Source organism: Pogona vitticeps, chromosome 5 (genome assembly GCF_051106095.1).
Source record: "Pogona vitticeps strain Pit_001003342236 chromosome 5, PviZW2.1, whole genome shotgun sequence".
NCBI lineage: Eukaryota > Metazoa > Chordata > Lepidosauria > Squamata > Agamidae > Pogona > Pogona vitticeps.
Genome location: NC_135787.1, coordinates 169520800 through 169536591, shown reverse-complemented (window position 1 = coordinate 169536591; position 15792 = coordinate 169520800). Strand labels below are relative to the sequence as shown.

At 40.2% G+C, this 15792-nt stretch overlaps 2 protein-coding genes across 2 annotated transcripts in view; one reads left to right on the top strand and one right to left on the bottom strand.

The window, feature by feature from the left end:
- Positions 1-15792, bottom strand: part of SYN3 (synapsin III) — a 240444-nt gene that overhangs the window by 84038 nt on the left and 140614 nt on the right. The gene's annotated exons all lie outside the window — the stretch shown is intronic.
- Positions 1034-15792, top strand: part of TIMP3 (TIMP metallopeptidase inhibitor 3) — an 80908-nt gene continuing 66149 nt past the window's right edge. Inside the window, exon 1 of the mRNA XM_020803666.3 lies at positions 1034-15792. This exon is cut by the window's right edge and continues 17025 nt beyond it. The gene's annotated coding sequence lies outside the window, so the exon portion shown is untranslated.

The window sequence follows — 15792 nt, the reverse complement described above, 5'->3', positions numbered from 1 at the left end:
TTCTGCAAATCTACAGTAAACTAGATTTAGGAGCTTTAAGAGAGAGCCATTAAACACTTTCTGTACTTAGCCAAATTGTTTCTGCTAGATGTTTCGCAGTACCACGGTCAAAGAGTTGATACCCAAGCAGCTTATTAGTGGAATATAAAAACATATGGTTAAAAAGGCTACCTTTATCCTCAAGAAAAAGCAACTGTAGGACTCCATTTCCAGCCATGCTTCTGCTCTAGACTCATATTGGTTTTCTGATGAAAAATCTTCCTCTCACCGCCCCTGCGTGTTCTTTCACCCAGGAAAAGCTTGTAAACACTGAGTTACCTCTCAGCATTTCATCTTTACTGACCCTTGAGGGCCGCAACTTACTCCTGGCCTTCCAAACTTTCAAGAAAGAAGCCTGTTGAGATACCTGGCCTGGCTGTTATGAATATAACTATCTCCTCATAGTAGGCACCTCTGTAACTTTTCTTCCTACCCTCTGAAGGTAAAAGGGAAGATTTCTCCTGGATTTCTGTATAGGCTTGGCAATTACCTCAAGAAAGTCTTATTCCACTAATCTTTTCCTTTGATTTGTGGTCACTGGATTGCCAGGAGTTCTCCTACCTGCGAAGAATGTGGTACTGCAACTTCAATACATGTGAGTAAATTACCTCACCAAGTGATGCTTTATTTCTCAAGCACTTTGTTTTGCTTTTCCTTCTTGTTTCTCATTATATAACTTTCTCTTAATTTGGACTAGCAGGTGGTTGTGTGGCCTTTCTGACCCAATCTAAGGTTTATCTCTCTTCTTCTGTCTAGTCGCTAAGCCTCCTTACTAGGTGTCCTACTAGGGAGTAAAAGAGGAAAACCAGTTGCCTGCTTACAAGTACAGTAAGCCGCCCAGAGACCTTCGGGTAGTGTGGGTGGCATATGAATGAATGAATGAATGAATGAATGAATGAATGAATGAATGAATGAATGAATCAATCAATCAATCAATCAATCAATCAATCAATCAATCAATCAATCAATCAATCAATCAATCAATAAAATGGGATATCTGCAGTTGGTATTTCCCTCAGCTAGTAAGTAGTTCATAGTGTTGGGTGTCTCTAGTTGGGATCATACTATCTGTCAGCGTCAGACCTGCCTTTAGAAATAGCATGAAGGGAGTGGTTCTTCATAGTGTCATTTACTTAAAACATCACCTTTGGTCATATACAGCACTTAGGCAGTTACCAAGTGGGGCAAAGATTTGCTACACAAACTGGTCATCCAGATGACAGGTTGCTCCAGATTTGAATTTGCTGGTATGTTTTCTTTAGAACAAATTGCTAGTATAAGTGTATTCATTGTAACGGGTAGTTTTGGTTCACATGTTGGCCTCAGAGCCTAATGATTGGAATCCAGAATAGAGCCAGAGGGTGTTGACTATATCACAGAGCTAGCAGCATCTATGCTGTAGCACATGCAAATGATTTTTTTTTCTAACATACTGTACTTGGCAAACAAATAAGGAGGAGCAGAGAGCTGTGAGACTGAAATGCTGCTCTGAGCTTTTCAGAAGAAGACTAGAATAATTTAAGAAAACAACAACCAAAGTTATAAAGGCAGGCTACCCATAAACATCATACAAACATCGCGGTCTGAAACGGTGAAATTACAACTATGTGCACTATGAGCAAAAACCGTCCAAGTTCTGATCTGTCCAGTGGAGCAAATCTGTACATCTATTTGTTGCACCCTCTATTTTGTCTGTAAAGTTTTCCAGTCCTCTCTGTAGGTTTTTTGATATGGCAAAACTGCAGAAGCACAGGAGCATTGAATATGTATCTTCCTGAGCATTGCCTGGAAAAACCAATCTAATTATAAATCTGTCTCTCTAGAGTGTTTACCACTTTTCAGTTAGAGTCTGGGAACACACATCCCCTACCCCCAAATCAGTAATTATAATCTTCAACAGACAGGGGGAGGCTTTGCTGAATTTTTGGTTCTTTGTACTGTGTCCAAGAGTTTTAAAAGCCAGTTCATTTCCCCCAGAACACATGCCATTTTCCATTAATCCCAACCTACACTTTTTTTTTACATTTTTGAAAAAGTAAATCCTTTTCTGCAGCTTGTTTAGAGGACAGGCTAGAGAGCTTGCACCAGAACTCTGGAATTTGGTAGTCTGAAACATTGAAGAATACGTGCCTCCTGGTGTAATTTATTGTCCTGTGATCTTAAAAACCAGGGATGTTGGCAAATTTTTGGGTCCAAGTCTGAGTCTTTGGTAACAAGTTCCATTTCCCAAGTATGAGTCCTTTGATCCAAATCCCAAATCTCAAATCCCAAGCCCCAAATCCAAGTATCTATTAACCTCCCCCCCCAAAAAAAGGGAAGGGTGGGTAGGTTCCGAGTCTTAACGTGAGTCTGAGTGATTGGGGGAAAATCCTGAGTTGAGTTGAGTCACCAGTGAGCCTTAAGTCTGACTTGACAGTGAGTCCCACGCATTGAGTTCTCACCCCTGTTAAAAACCCAGGTTCTTTATTTCTGCTATCTTTACTTGTGCAAGGTAAGAGGAACAGGTGGTGAGGTTGGGGACAACTGAGTAAAGCTGGCAGGTTAGATTTCAAGGTCAACACCTGAGACAAGATGGAGCCTTTGTGGTGTCACAGAGACAAAGTTTAGGAGAGGAGCCAGTAATTCTTCTGAGTCATCTGATTTTGAAAATAGTTATATAGGGGATTTGGGTAAACAGGGCTAAGATCTCTGTGAAACTGAGCTAATCAGGTAATACATCAAGCCGGATCCAGAAGAAAGAAAAACAAAATTTGTGGGCAGCAAGGTAGATGATGAAATGGTCACAGCAGCAGCAACAGCAATTGTTGCCACTTCTGCTAGGGCAGACCTGGGCACAGTGCGGCCCAAGGGCCACATACAACCCGCGAGCCGCTCCTGTCCAGCCCGAGGACAGTTTTGAACATCAAAACCATTTATAGCTTTTTTGTCTAAAGCTGATCAGTTGCTTATCTTTAACATACCGCAAAAAAACTCTTTAGTATTTGTGAAGATTAACAAGTTTAAAATAAAAAAAGTAACATCACTATTTCATTCTGTTTTTAAGTAAAGTTGATTCAGCCCCCGAACACAGTTCAGATTTTTCATGTGGCCCCCTATAGAAATTAATGGCCCACCCTTGTGCTAGGGTGTGCAATCTGCATTGCCTTACGTACAGTACACATGACACTCGGGGAATTTCTCCAGTCCCTCTGCTGCTGCTGCTGGGACTTAAGGAAGATTCATTACCAGCCCACTGGGAATTTTTCCCCATGGTCTTTCACTACCATTGCCAGTACCTGGGCGAAAAGAAAGCTCATGAGTCACAACACGGAGGCTTACCCTCTGCAATGCTCCAGGTAGCACAATTGCCCTGAGCATACTGGGGAGAAAAACCAGCAGAGAAAATAAATTTCCCTCCTTTTCTCCTTGCTTCTAGATCTGTTCACGTTGTGAAAATGTAACACACATAAAAACATCATTTTGCTGAGCTCTTGAGCCCTGATATCAGCTGGGAACGTGTGGAGATAGATGCCCAGGTTTTAATTTGTTACCTCACATGGAAATTGAGTTTTCTTTTCTTTTTGTATTGCTTACTTTGAGGTTTGTGCCGGTGTCTGCAGGCCTGCAAAAGCACAGCAGTTCCTTGACATTTCCGCTAGTGCTCCGAGATACAACAACTCTCATACCAAGATGACAAAAGGAATGGAGATAGTACTGCTGATAGGAACTGAGAGTTGTGTGAGTAAATGACTTAGGCCTGTAGTCTCCAGAGTGCATATATAAGTTAAAGTAGATCCTGAACGCCCTGTCAGTGCATTCATGTATAGTCAGTATAGACAGTTGATACATTAGCATGCCTGTCTATAAATAAAAACCAAGCAGCCAAAAATAATAGTTAGCAGCTTAAATAAATGCTTCCTAAAGGACAACAGTCAAATCTTCATTTCTGCCAACCCCCAAACAGGCCAAAGGTTTTGGTGGTGCAGAAGCAGAAGGGAGCCCATTTTGCAAAGGCTTGTGCTGTGCCCAGAGAAATAATCCTTGGGTACTGAAACCTTCCAAGAGGCTCCCATATTTGAGGGAACTGGACATTTTTGACAGAACTGCATTAAAAAAAAAAATGAACAAACCACTGGCATTCTACCTATTTGCTTATGTGATCAACCTCTTAATGCTGTTATTTTGTTACTGGAATTAAAATTCTGGTTTGAGCTTGTGAGAGACTGATGATATCTGCCACCCTCACGTCCTTGACTGCCAAAGAATGTATGAGAGAAATATGACATTGAAGAAGGAGGCAAAGAAACCCACATTCAGTGTCATTTGGCTGCTCATTACCCTCTATGGACCTTAGCATTGGTCCCTTTGAGAGAAATAAACAAAAATGCCTGGCCCCTGGATTCCTTCTCCAGTAATGAACAACCCACTTCAGGAACTTCCTGCAGCCTTGGGAGCTGAGGAAGGGAAGTTTCCTTTCAGTTCATTAAATGGACTGGGTCTAGCTTTGGCTTATTCTTGAGAAGTTTTGGGAGAGCCAGACAATCTGTTTTCCATTTGCTGTACTTTTGCTGGAGCCTGTAATTGCTCTTTGAACCTACAGGAGCAGGAAACCCATTAAAATGCTGACAGGACAGGGACTTCATTTTGAAGCCAGTGCATTCCACAATTCCTTTCATCTTGTGAGGCAAATAACTGGGTGAATTCTCAGGGACTGAAATGGCATCAGATTTCATGCTGATTTGAAAAATATACTTTGTCACTGGGGTTATTAATATGAGCTACTGTTATTCTAAGGAGCTGTCATCTAGGGCAAGAATACTCAATTACCTTGTCTGGCAGAACAGCTCTATTTCCTAGACTGTTGTTCCAAGAGCCATCACCTTTTTCCAACTTGCTCCTCCTTGCAGGTGTCAGATCACCCATGTTAGCCATTTTTACTTTGTAATATTACTAAACATTCATGGAACTATATAGCCTTTTTTTTTTTAAAAAAAATGTTCTGTTAAATGGCTGTCTCACACAGATTAACATAGCTGCTGGGTTATAAACTAACCAGCAATTTAGCCAGGCTTGACCAGAATCCAATGGCTGAGTTTGAGAGTTGCATCCATAAAATAGGAGTCAGGAATCCAGATAGGGCTAAGGTGAGGCGGGTGAGCTGGAAGGTCATGCCAGAGAACAATACTAAAGCTGGAATAAAAGAGAGCCAGGAAAGACTATTGTTGTTCAGACAAAGCCCCAGTGGGGCCTTAAAGCCTATCCTGTTGACAAGAACATGTTAGGATAAGTACACCATAAGAGAAGAATTTCAAATATATTGCCTCTTCGGACACATGTACGTACTGTACTATGTGTGTTACCCTGTCACAATATTTGTTTTTTGGAAGGAGCAGCATGGAAGCCTGACACAAATGTCATTTCCAAGTTTCTGGATAGCTGCAGAAACAGGAACCACAATGTACGTGCTTCCTTCATTTCATAAAGGAACTTGCTGCCGTGAAACTGGAGTCTAGCAATGACGTGGACACAAATTCAGAGGGCAAGGGCATCAGAGCATCACAGTGGGACCAAAGATCCCCAAGCACAAGATGCTGGTTGGGGGACGCTTGAGCCAGAGACCTATAGAGCTCCAAGGTAACTTCCAACTGTGGGGCAGCACACTGAATTTCAGCCACCTTGTGTGGAGTTGGTGTGCCAAAACCAGCAGTGCACCTGGCATGATGTCTTGGAGACAGGTGTGCTCAGCTTTATCAGCTCAGAGGACTTTCCCAATAAGGCTTTCGATTTTATAGGAAGGGATGTGCTCTGGACAGGTTTGAACTGAAGCCTGGAAAGGTTCTGTCTAGTCTTAGACCTTGTTGGAGCAAATCAATTAATAGGAGTTCTCTTAGGTGCTCCAGTATCTTTGCCATCTTGCCGTTTCACCTTAATGAGCCTGGTAGGTTCCTGCTTCAAACTAGAACATGGCAACTACTCTTATCACTACAGAAGCTTGTATATTCTTGAATAAGTGCTATGCGTCAAGCCTGGTGACAACTCATGAGTATTCCATAGCATAATTCTACCATGTGATGGATAGGTTTAGCATATCCTTATATTCATTCTTCTCGAAAGTAACCTTCTAAGCTTTGCTTAAACCACCATTAAATGCCTGCAACCCTTATATTGCAAACTAAATTCATAGGACCCAATAAACCAATACACATTTATCTTTCAAAGTAAATCAAACACTACATAAAGGCAGGATATCCATATATAGAAGAATATAGTTACCGGTACTATTAAAATCACTAGTAAAGGAAAAAAAAAACTCTGGCCAGTACAGTACCTTGTTGTGTAGGTCTGCTGGAACAGTAGGAGTAATATCACTGGAAAAGGGAGATAGCCACTAATTAAATAGCTCCTGCTTGGTTGCACACAAATTTGAGTCATTGTACATGACTTGTGCACAACCCAAGATGAAAGCAGGAACTTTTTAATTTAACTGCAATCAGCCACTGTTAGTGACTTCACTCCCATTACACCAGTGAAGCTATACAGCAGAATATTTGCCTATGAGAATGCAGATGTACAAAACTGAAATATCACGTACAGACACTGAAGTTAAGTTTCAACTTTAATAATAGCAGCCATGTTGTTGGATAATGTCAAAGAAATCTGTTACTAGTTATACTATTTTTTGCTTACAGTGAAGCTTCTTGCTCTGAGTAATCATTTCATATATGCATGCTATTTTGTACTTCAGAATCATGACAAAATCTGAGAACATTGCAAAATATATTATGGGTGTCCGCAGCTAGGGGATTTGGGAAGAGGCAGCTTAGAGTCAAGGTTATTTAAAGCCATGCCCTGACCTTGGATGGTTGAATCTGCCAGTTTCTGTTTTCCTGTAATTTGTATTTTCTTATTCTCCAACTTCTTTCATTCCAGATGTAACAATATTTGCAAATTTTGGAATATTCTAATGAAAAGGAAAGAATCAGAATTCTCTCTCGTCACTAGCTACAACTTCTTAAAAGTGTCCATAGCATTATCCTGAGAAAAACTGCTTAAGTTCATCTTCCTTTTCTTTATTTTTAATAAAAGTTTTAAACCCAGCAACATTATTTATTAATAAAAGCTACTTCTCTCTAGCTCGCTAGATATTGTTTGATACCAGTGCTGATCAGCTGCATCCAACTAGTGATGGATCAGAAGAGCATTAATTCATCCACAACTGGAGTGCAGCAGTTTCTCCTTTCCTGTTTTCTTCTCCTCTTTCCACTGCCCTGTGTGTGTGTGTTTATTTTTTTAAAAAATGGTTTTACTACATCACTGTGCTAGATGTTGAACCTAGTACCACTTCTGAAGAACTGGCAAGCAAGTGAAAGAGAGAATGGGATGAAGATTCACACTGTTTAATGAGCAGAATCCATATGGAGAAGCAGTATTACAAATCACAGTACACAGGCTGGTGAGTCATCATCACTCCTCATGGTGTATTTCAGTACAAAAGAACTCAGTGATTGATGGCTTGTAGAGATTGCTGTTATGCCCTATAGGTGACTTTGTACATTAAGTCAACGGCTATGATGTTATCATTTCTGTTTTAGGCTGCAATGAAAGAATGCCAAAAATATATAAAGGTGTAGCAGGAAAATGTTCTTAGTGGCCAATTCTGCAATGACATGGTATGTTGCACTCTCAGTGTAAATGAGTGCAGAACATATTTTTTCATTCAGAATGGAACCACACAATACAAAGAACATTGAGGTATGAATGAAAATGACAGCTATGTACCCAGCTAATGTCATTATGTCCTAGAACATTATGATGACATTTTCGTCCCTTCACTAGCCATGTAAGGGTGAAGGTCAGGAAATACATATCAAAATCATAGAGAGACAGAGAGTAAGTTGAACTAAAGATTATTTGTGGGTCCCAAGGTCTAGCTTGGGTGTGAATCAGGGTTAGGCTACAACACTATTCCTCATACGTCGTGTGATCACTAGGAAATAGCTAACAATGGACTGCCACAAGCAGTCCAAAAAGCAAGCTATATGCCCATGTGATCACACCCTGTGTCTGTTTTTATCCCATTTGTGAAATAACCCCACAGGAAGTAACATCTTGGATATTTTGGAACGTGGCATGTAAAAGTTCCAGGGAGGTAAGGGTTAAAAATACAGGTAATGAAAACTTTCTATCGTAGTTCAGGCATTCCAGGGCATGTATGTAAGGCTGCTCCCTGCTCTCCTGTCTTCCCCCTTTCTCTCTCTCACTGTTTTGGATCCAGGCAAGGAGTTCCACACATGAGTTCCTCCATGTTGTTTCTTCTGCAAAGGTGCCTTGCTAGAAGACAGTAAATTAACTTGAGCTTAAGTTGAGCCAGTAAGGGATGTGGTGGCGCTGCGGGCTAAAACACAGAAGCCTGTGCTGCAGGGTCAGAAGACTAGCAGTCGTAAGATCGAATCCACATAACAGAGTGAGCTCCCGTCGCTTTGTCCTAGTTCCTCGTCAACCTAGCAGTTCGAAAGCATGCAAATGCGAGTAGATAAATAGGTACCACCTCAACGGGAAGGTAAAACGTCGTTCCCTAGTCACGCTGGCCACCTGACAATGGAAACTGTCTTTGGGCAAGCGCTGGCTCTACGGCTTGAAAAAAGGGGTGAGCACCACCCCCTAGAGTCGGACACGACTGGACTAAAAATGTCAAGGGGAACCTTTACTAAGTTGAGCCAACCTGTGTTTCAGCATGTGCAAGGAGTTTGTGAGTAGCAAAAGACGAAACCTTGCTTTCGATCTTACTAAATATTACTTCTCCCCCCCCCCCCCGTTTGCTTCAACTACATAACACTGGCTTCCACCACTGATGTGCTGCTACTGCTGTGTATGAGTGCTTCCGAAGTTTTACCAAACCTCATTGTCTTTAATGCTTGGTCTTGCTTTGTCATTTTGTGTGAGACACACCATCTGCACTTATGTTACCTAATGTAGTGTGGAAATTACAACAAACCTCTTCTTTGTACCGCTCCACCCTCTAACAACATCCCATTAGGACTTTATCTGCACCCTTTAGCCAAACAAGCACTTGAAGGTGGAGGTCTTACTACACAGTGTGCTAGTTTTGTTTATAGCAAGTCTTCCATGCCCTCTCAATGGGTTGCTGTTTCGGGGAGATGCATCAAACCTGACACCTTGCCTCATTTCCTGATGGCCACACTTATATCTCATGAAGGGCTGATAAGATGACGTTGGTCTGACAAAATAGTCTGAACTAGAAAAGATAGCATGTTGGGATATAGACATAGCATTGCACCCAGGGATCTGGTATCTGCCCTTTAACCAGCCATGAGGAAAATATTCCACTGAAGTTTTCAGTTTCTTTTTTATTTGCTGAAGATGTCCTTGCTTGGAAAACACTGAAGCTTGCATAGAAATGTGTCTGTGCACTCATACACATAGATGTCTGTCCGTCTCTGTTTTTATATTTTATATTTGTATTCATACACAAGTACCAATATACAATGCTGCATCAAATATGACATGCATATGAATGAATGTATTATGCTCACTTAAAATAAATTGGATCGTTGATGAGGAAATACTACGCAGATGCAGGCAACACATCCATGTGGAACCAGTGTATTTCTAGAATGTGATTTTTCCCCTATAAGATCTGCTGATTATTGCCACTCTTACTGAAGGAGAAAAGTAAAAGACACTTTCATGTACCATGTTTTGTTATCAAGTAAAACAACAGGTCTGGGTTTTGCATATTTTTTTCAATTGTAACATTTGGAGGGGTAATTTGTAGAGATGAATACATATTTTGTTGCATATACTTTGCTTCATGCTTGTCTGGGCTTCATGGATTTTATAATCTTAAGGCTGCTTTGAAACTTGAAAGTTAGGAATGGTTAGGCTATGTGATACTTAAATGCTTTGTAGATAAATTTTAAAAAGTGAGTATTTCGGTAGGCTTGCTAATGTTTTCAGAACTACCCGGATCACTTGATCGAGTCAGGAGGTGAGGATGAGGAGCCTGACGCCGAGGGAGGCCCGAAAGGAAAAAAACAAGAAATCGGGCCTTCTCGGCGGTGGCTCCTTGCCTCTGGAACGACTTGCCTCCAGAGATTCGTGAGACCCCATTGCTGGGTATTTTTAAGACCCATCTAAAAACATGGATGTTTAAGCAGGCCTTCCCTCCAGATAACACTTAATCTTTCTTTCTTTATTCTTTGTTATTTTTGCCATCTTGAAGAATTTTCTTATTGTTTATTCCTTAATTGTTCATTGTTTATTGTTTAATGTCTATTCCTGTATATTTTTATTTTTTGTTATATGTATAATTATATTTTTACCTGTCTGGAAGCCGCCTAGAGTGGTCGCATTGACCAGATAGGCGGGGTACAAATAGAAAGAATAAATAAATAAATAAATAAATAAATAAATAAATAAATAAATAAGTAAATAAATAAATTTGGGTCTTTCAGAAAACTCCACATTTTCTGTCCCATTGTGAGTTTAGCAAAGCCTGCATCAACCCTACTCTTGATTATACCCAGGTCTTTTTAGTCATAAGATAGTCATTGGGATGGAGAAGAAAGCCATAGTAGATGTAAAGGAGGTTACACAGCTGACCCAAGTCACTTTGCTGCCTAAAGTGGAACAGTCAACGGTACCTCCCCGCTGCCCTCAGCCAGGGCGAGGAACCTAACATATGGCTGGTCAAATGAATTTGGCATCAGATATAGAAAATTGCACAAGCATCTCTTCCTCTTTATGGCACCAAAATACAGAAAGATACTAATTAAATAACAAGCAACTTGTTAGACTTCCACAACCTTCAGAATCTGCTGCCTATCCCTCCCTAATGGTAGGGTGTGCCCTATGCATAAGGGCTGGGCAATATGAAGTCATCAAGTCCAAGAAGTGACAGAATGCAGGGTAACATCTTTATTTCTTTCAGCTCCTTGGAGAAAAAAAACTATCATTGTCAAGTGTAGCACACATCATCTGACGAGGTGACATACCAACAACATTTATTTATTTATTTATTTATTTATTTATTTATTTATTTATTTATTTATTTATTTATTTATTTATTTATTCATTTATTCATTCATTCATTCATTCATTCATTCATTCAATTTATATGCCGCCCACACTACCCAGAGGTCTCTGGGCGGCTTCAGCCAGCTCTAATGGCACCTTGGTGTTATGAAACTCCAAACTGCAATAAGATTTTATAATAGGGTTGCAAATGGAGAGTAGCATGGAAAGAGGACTCTCTTCTGTCCCCTTCTATAAAGTCATGCTTATAAAGTCATGCTTATAAAGCGTGCTGCTTATATATACAGTGGTGCCCCGCATAATGAGCGAGTTGTTTAACGACGAATCCGCACAGTGATGTGTTTTTTGTGATCGCAAAAGCGATCACATTACGATGTTTCTAATGGTAATGGATTTTCGCATAGTGGTGTTTTTTTAACAGCTGATCGGCGGTTCCAAAATGGCCACCAGGTAAAGAAAATGGGCGCCCGCTATGTTTTCGCGCCCTTTCCTCGCTTACCGGGCAGCAAAAATGGCGGCCGCATGGAGGATTTCCACATAATGGTGAGGTTTTTTGCCCATAGGAACGCATTAAACGTATTTTAATGCATTTCTATGGGCTTTTTTGCCCCGCATAGTGACAAATCCACATAGCGATGATTTTTTCGGAACGGATTATCGTCGCTATGTGGGGCACCACTGTAAAGCGTGCTGCATATATACTGCCCCATAGTGCTTCAAGCACTTTCTGGGCGGTTTACAAGTTAATTATGCAGGCTACACATTGCCTCCCCAGCAAGCTGGGTACTCATTTTACCGACCTCAGTAGAAGGCTGAGTCAACCTTGAGCTGGCTACCTGGGATTAAACCCCAGGTCGTGAGCAGTTTTGGCTGCAGTACAGCGGTTTAACCACTGCGCCACGAGGCTCAGTTATAGTTACATTGGTACCAGCAACTCCCTGCCACAGTACTACTGATGAGAGGCCAGTGTAACATTTTCAGCAACATACCACAGTGCACAAATCTGCATGTCCAAGGGGTGGAGTGGGGATATCTTCTGGCATTTGTACATGAGTAAGATATAAGTAATGCTAGAGGTGAATCCCCACCACCACCACTTTCTCAAAAGAAACCACAGCATTGTTAATCCCTAAGATCAGGAAGGGGAAAAAACATAAATGACAACCTCTGTTTATTGTTGCAGGACTTCCATGCTTGATACTGACAAACCAAATTAATTTATTAACGTGACTTGCAGTCCCAACGGGACTGAACCCTAAGACCTTCCAAAAATTCCCTCCATCTTAGTCAGCCTGACTGCTGACATTTTGTGCAGCTGGCCTAGTCAAAAATAGAAGTCCTCCTTTTGCTTAGAATGTGAAATTTCTGAGGTGGAGAATATGTAATGAACAACACTTTGCTGCTTTGTGTATGATGAAAGTCCCCCCTGGTTGTTCATTGGTGTTGGCATTAAAGAGCCTGTCCACAAACTGGTGTTTTCTCAAGTTGTTCTGGTATTTTTCTATTTGAATATATCAATGAAGTATTTGTGTCTGTACATGGAGATCTTATCTGTTGCTGTATATAGTAGGTTTCACTGGATTATTTCAGTATCCCTCGCCCATACTGTATACATTCAGAGGTCTTATTTCCGACACAGATCCTCTTTTGCTATAAGCTCTACTCTGTCTCTCCTATTTCAACCTTTTGTCCCTTTCCTCTTTGTTTTATGCATCCACAGGGCTTGGAAGGATGGAGATGGATCAGCAGGAAAATGTCCAGAAGGAAATGCTATCAAATGACAGATACCAACACAGTGTGCGAATCAGCATGGAATAACAAAGTAAGAGAATTCACATGAGCATATCTTGCTCAGAAGCAAATTGGAGCAAAGCAGAAGAAAACTATACTACTACCCGATGGCAGTGTAAAACCTCCTGGAAAGCAAGGTTTTTACTCCACTTTGACTCTGTTAACATTAGTTTCAGCCCTGCATTGTGTGGATACCAACATGCAGTACTGGTTGCAAATTTGAAGAAATGCTCAGTATGGACAGCCTTTGAATTGGAAAAGACATCTGAGAGAACAGAACTTTAGTTAATGCACTAACTCCTAAAGAAGATAATGTCACGTGGTATTGTATCATGCCTCTTCTCTGTGTAAACCATATGTGGGTAACTTCTACAAGAGAGAAAGGGCAGCACTGGTCCACTCTCCTTCTGAGTTTCCAAACTTATTGCCACTATAATAGCAACAAGTCCTCTTTTCCTTGTAAACAAGATATGTGGGGAATATGCTTCTTTTCTTTAAGCCAAATGGTATGTCCTGGCATGCAGTTTGGCTTGACAACAACGAATTTGATTCCCCACATGACTTGTTTTGATAATAAACCTTTTCTGTCTTTGCAGCCATAGCAATGACAAATTTGGAGGCACTCTGGGGAAGGCAGAGATAGGTCTGAAAAACAGGCAGGGTGAATGTGGCCCATTGGTCTTGTTTGTACACTCTTCCTGATTTTTCTGAAGCTATTTTTCTCTGGACATATGAAAAGACAAGACTCGCTGGAAAAGACAATAATGCTAGGAAGAGTGGAAAGCAGTAGGAAGAAGAAAGGCAAACGGAAACTGGATTGATTGAATTAAAGGAAGACTGGACCTTTAGGAATTGGGTACTCTTTCATTCAGCAGCTTTATGTATTTACAATTCTGTTAAAGTGACTAGATGTCCCATATCTTAACGGCCATTTCATGTTTGTAACATGTATGGGCTAAGTCCACATGGTGATCCTATGAATGAGTGACCTCCAAAATGTCCTGCCTTTAATAGCCCTGCTCAGCTGTTTTAGACTCAAGCTTGTGGCTCCTTTAGGAAGTCAGTCCACCTCATATTTGGTCTTCCTCTTTTCCTGCTGCCTTCCATCTTTCCCAGCATTATTGCCTTTTCCAGAGAATCTTGCTTTCTCACGATGTGCCCAACATTTTTGCCTCCAAAGATAGTTCAGGCCTGATTTGATCTAGGACTCACTTGTTGGTCTTTGTCATCGTCCAGATTATCTGCAAAGCTCTCCTCCAACAACACATTTCAAATTAATCAATTTCCCCCCTCTCAGCTTTCTTAACCATCCAGCTTTCATACCCATACACGGTGAGCAGAAATATAAGAGTGTGGATGATGTGGCCTTGGTCTCCAGTGACACATCCTTAACATTTGATGCTCTTTTTCAGTTCCTTCATTGCTGGCCTTCCAAGTCTTAGTCTTCTTCTGATTATTTGGCTGCAGTCTCCATTTGAATGGATGACTGTACCAAGGTATACAAAACCTCTCTTTCAATTTCTTGAACTTGAATTTTTTTGAATGGTCTTGCTATGTTTCCCCTTTTATAAGATGATGTACAGTATATTTAAGTTATGTTACTCATTATTTAAATTAATAAATTCCATATAAAGCCATGTAGTGCTTTTGAATTGGTAAAGATTAAATTTGTCACATTGGTCCCAAGGAAATCATTAAGATTTGAATAATTCATAACTGACTTCTCACATTGATTTTGTGCTATGACACTTCCATTAGTCCTAAAGCTAATCTCCGAATTATATCAGCACTTTAGCAGGACATTTTAATATATTACTTTTGCCCTCTTGGATTAATTTCAGTTTTAATATTGCATTCCTGCTGAAATTTTGAATGTGAAAACTATATTCCCTTATTACTAGGAATGCATTAATTTGTCAGCATTGTATTTCTTTCATATTTGATTTTTGGAAAAAAAATTAACTTTCTTCTGTCCCATTTATAGAAAAAAAAATCTGCAGATGGTACTAAGTTACTAGGTCCTTTGCAAGAAAAAAAACTGATGAACTATTCAGCCACCTTCACTGCCACTTGCAGTAGGTACAACTGTTACTAGTATGGAGAGCAGCATGTTGCACAACTTACTTGCAATGTACAAGAGAAGCCTATTGGGAAAAAGAAGCAGCACTGATATTGGAGTACCACAAAGCTATTTCTACACACAGGGATTCAAACACAGTCTTTAAACCACAAAGTGGCAAGATCAATTTTGCTTTGTCTCACATTCAAAATTTTGAATTCCATCAAATTTATGAAATTTCTGAATTCTAATAAGCACTTATTTTTTAAAAATGGACCAAACAATGTTTTATCCATCCTATTTACTCTTCCTCTGTAGCAAGTAAATCATGTGCAGACAGGTTTATCCATCATTGTTAATCTTTTCATTTTTAATGACCGGAAGTTCAGATTCCATCTGATTTTTAAAAAATCTTCATGAAAATCTGTAATTCTCATGTACCTTTTATAGTGTCTATACTAATAAATACATCAATGTATCTATTTTTCCCAAGTACATATTTATTACAAGGACTTTCCATTACACAGTGAGTGCTTGCATAATTTCCAGTTGTTTATGTGTTTGTGCACATTTTTCACTTGATGTGTACATTTTGCATGCATTTTATGCTGGAAAATTTGTACCACAAACATCCAGAAAAGTGTGGATATAATGTACAAATGTTTTGGTTTATAGTTTAGCCGTTGCAAACCAGGAAAGTTTGTATGGAAATTTATATAGAATGAATCCTTCCACCCCACATCCCTATGCATAATTTTCTGATTTTAATTGAGGCCTACATCTAGATATGTTGGATACAGAGCCTGGTCATCTGCATCCAGCAGTGCACAGTCTCTTGCCCACACCCACACAAATGTTTTTTGAGTTCA